Raw genomic sequence first — 4,432 nt, 5'->3', positions numbered from 1 at the left:
GAGGCCTGACTGCAAACAGTAAGCAAGCAAGGAGGAAATAATCATACCATTTGTTGTTGTTCAGTTGCCCAGATGTATGCAACTGTATACTACCCCATGGATGGCAGCTTGCCAGTCCTCCCTGTTCCTCATCATCTCCCAGAGTTTGCACAAGTTCATGTTCATTGCATAAATAGTGCTGGTATCAGTAATATCATATTATGTGCCAAAAAATTAAAGCTGGCTAAATAATTTTCTTTTTAGAATTTATCTTCTGCATGATTTTATTTTAGAAGAAATCTTGTGGTTTTGTTAATCGCTGTGGGATTGTTGTCAGAAATTTCTTGCTGCTTTGCTCGGTTCATTGTTGGGACTTGTGGCTTCAGTAACCTCAAAATTGAAACTGGTGTGTGGTTATCTCACCCATGTAACAATGTGATTTCTTGTGGAATAGTAAAGTGATTTTCTTCGCCAACATTTTTGCTTTATTTCATTTTGTGAATGATTCTAAAGTTCTTCAAATTAGTACAATTACTTGCAATATGTTTGGTACATGCCATTTAAATCTTTTGACTATATATTGTTTTTTGTAGGGTAGTATGTATTCTCTTTAGTACCTATGTATGTCCATAGACCATAATGGTACATTTACAGAACAATATATTGCTTCAAGAGTATTTATAGAGAAGAAATATTAAAAATAAATGACCTAGACCTTCACTCAAGAAACAAGTAAAAGAACCATAAAATAAATTGAAAAGTGAAGAAGAAAGGAAGTCAGTATAAAGGTTGTATCTTTAAAATAAAAATTAAAGTATAATAGAAACTACCAAATGAGACTCAGACATTTTTTTTTTAATAATAATATGAAAATAAACTCAGGAAGGAATGACAAGCAAGATAATGCACAAATGAAGAACATTGTGATTTAATAAGTGGGTGTTACTGGATACAACTAAGAGCTAAAGTAAGAGAAAACTATGGATAACTTCATTTCAGGTCATTTGAAGTCAGAATGAGATGGAAATTTTTGTTGAAAATTATAAATGATTCAAATAAGACCCAAGAGAAAGAGATCCCTTAAGTGTACTAGTTACCATAAGCATTGAAATTGATGGCAAAACTGACTAATCCATAAAGCTTCAGGCTCTTAATAATGATCAGTTTTAAGATATATAAAGTAATGGAAAACAAAAATTGAAGTCATTTCATGAGGCTAGAATATCACAACACAAAAACCTAGCAAATTGACAAGAAGACTTGAAGATAAACAAAGCAAACACAAAACCAAAGCAAACCAATAAATGAAATATCCAATAGCTATTATCCAATTTCACTCAGAAGCTTAAGTAAATTTAGATACTACATGTAGAATTTTTACTAGGATTGTAAGAATAACACAAGAAAATCCATTAATGTGATTGTTTATATCATCTCACTATATGTCTGATGAAACCCTCAATAAAATTAAACATATATTGAAGAAAAAAATCTTACCAATTTTGGAATAAAAAGGGGCTTCCTATACATGGTTTAGTTTCACTATAACCAACATGCAGCAAATATACTTAGAAACAAAAATTTATGAGATTTAAACATTCATTTTATTTATTATTTATTATTTTTTGATGCTACTGTGACTGCATGAAAAAGTTTCCCTATTACAGCATTAATTTCTCCTTTTTAGTTTTCAGTGTACATGTCTTGCATTTCTTTTATTAAAATTTGTTCCTCTGTATTTTATTCTGTTGAGCCTTTTGTAAGTGAAATTGCTTTCCTCACTTCATTTTTGGATTCTTGATTGTTAGCATATAGAACTACAATTAATTTTGGTATATTTATATTTTGTCCTACTAGGAATTTATTATACAGTTTCAAATTTTTGATTTACTTAAAAAAATTCTCTTTAATGATATTCTCTATTTGTTGCTTCATTTTTGTCACACTCACCTTAATTCTTAAACATGGTCTTTAAACTTATTTATTTAAACTTAAACTTATCTACTGTTCATTGTTATATAGCTTTGAAGTTTTTCTGCTATGTCTAACACTAGAGCAGCATGAAAGACAATTTCTATTGATTTCTTTCTTTCCCCTGTGTATAATCACACTTCCCTCTTTTCATGCTTCCTTTTTTTGTTGTTGAAAAATGGATACTATATTAATAGACAGTGTGTGGGTTCTGATGGCCCCATGTTACTCTTTGTTCCTGTCATTCTTTGTTGCTTCATATGTTTGCTTAATGACTTGCCTGGGTGGGCTAATCCATACAGTCTAACTCTCCCATAGTATTCAGTTACAGGTGTCTCTGTTAACTTTTTTTCTTTCTTTCCTCCTTCCTTTCTGTCTTTTTTGTTTCTTCTCACAGCATGCATACAAACCTCATCTTCATCTAGGGACCTGCAGAATGTTGAAGTTGGTTGTTTCTGGTCTTTTTGACCATCATTCAGTGTTTCATACATGTGCATCCTTCCAGACTGCTAGGGATATGTGACAGATTCGTCATTTCCTACTCATAGGTATCTTTGTAAATTTTCCGGCTAGCCTGAAGACTTGTTGCTCCATCCAGTGTTATACCTCCAGGCCAACTGGGAAGTTAAACTTTCACATCTCTTTTCTTTCATGTTTGCTAGTTTAGTGATGCCCCTGGTTTTGGGTGATCTCTCTACTTCTCTCTAAATGAAGTTAGCCACCTTCAACAGAGAAGCTTCTCATTTTCATGGACTTCCCTGCCCTAGTAGAATGGTACTGTGCTTACAAGTTCAAGAGTTTTTCTCAACACTTTTCAATTTGTTGTATAACTTGGACCCATTTCCAGAGACTCAATGTAAAATATTGACAAGTTTTATCATTTTTTTGGGGGAAGAGAATTAGCCAAGATCCTCAGTCCACCATTCTGGGAGTTCCCCATGCTAGAGAAATTAGGAGGTCAAGACTGTTGCAGCACCTCTTAGTCTTCATGGTATTAGGATGCTTTCTGAATATTTCCATTTATTTATGGTTTAGTGTCAGGAACAGAGACAAAAAACTTCAGCAGAAGCCTGGCTGAATGTTTAAAAGACCTTCAACTCTATTGCAGAAATGAGCAAATCATTGTAAATCAACTACATTTCAATTAAAGAAAAAGAGCTTTGGAGGTCTCCTGAATGATGGTGGGTGTAGCATAAGTGAGCTTTAGCTCACAGCTGCTTAAGATGGTGAGGGTGAGGGAGGAAGTCCCTGTGTTACCCAGATGTAACATAAAAGCCCATCATTCTGAAACTGTTGGCTGTCCAGCACACCTGGTACTTCATAAATGAATAGAACAATGTGCTCTGACACATTCATTACTATTTGAGACTTGCAGGTGCTGTAGGCTACTATGAGTGATTAGCAGATGAAGAACCCTTTGACTATGTAACCTAGATGTAAACCTGGTGCAAATTTTACTAGTGTACACTATGGGATTCAATGCACAATCATGTCCAAGTGTCTTTTGTCCATTGACGGTAAAGTGTCTGCCTAAAATGCGGGAGACCCGGGTTCAATCCCTGGGTCAGGAAGAGCTCCAGGTGAAGGAAATGGCAACTCACTCCAGTACTCTTGCCTGGAAAACCCCATGGATGGAGGAACCTGAAAGTCTACAGTCCATGGGGTCGCAAAGAGTCAGACACGACTGAGTGACTCACTTTCACATTCTTTCAGGAAAAATTATAGTTGAAATATAGAAAAGGATTTTAATGATATTTGAGAAATGGTATATTGTGAAATACATGTGAATTGTGGCTGTTTCAGTTTCTCAGATGGGACATAGTCCCTGATACGTATACCAGGTCTTTGCATGGACTGTGGTCTCTTTCCCAGGCTAATGCCTCTGTTCCCCCAGAATGCAGGTGTGTTTCACTTTCTGGGAATCTTTCCTTGATCTCTCTTTGTCCATTTTTCTTGTCATTTCTCATCATTGCATTGTGTACTTCTAAATTCAGTGCTTATGACTACTGTGTTTATATATTCATTGATATTCACAGTAAACTCCACCAAGACAAGAATTATATTCCTCCCTCCTTTCCCTTCTCTTTCTCAGCTCTTCGTGAAATGCTTGGTATATAGTTAAGTTCTCAATAAATAATGAGTCAAGCAAAGAATGAATAAATGAACATATTCAAGAGACCTGAACATTTTCTATGACACAGATACTTATTAATTTAACTTAAAAATACAATTAGAAAGTGAGGGACAGATTTACATGCCATCTACACTTTTTTCTATGGTACCATTGTTGCAGTGTTGTAGGTCAGGAAGCAACAGTTAGAACTGGACATGGAACAACAGACTGGTTCCAAATAGGAAAAGGAGTACATATACTATTACCCTGCTTATTTAACTTATATGCAGAGTACATCATGAGAAACGCTGGGCTCAAGAAGCACAAGCTGGAATCAACATTGCCAGGAGAAATATCAATAACCTCAGA

The sequence above is a fragment of the Capricornis sumatraensis genome, chromosome 2, assembly GCF_032405125.1.
Source record: "Capricornis sumatraensis isolate serow.1 chromosome 2, serow.2, whole genome shotgun sequence".
Taxonomy (NCBI): Eukaryota; Metazoa; Chordata; class Mammalia; order Artiodactyla; family Bovidae; genus Capricornis; species Capricornis sumatraensis.
The sequence above is the reverse complement of the archived record's forward strand: the minus strand, read 5'-3'. Positions refer to the sequence as shown.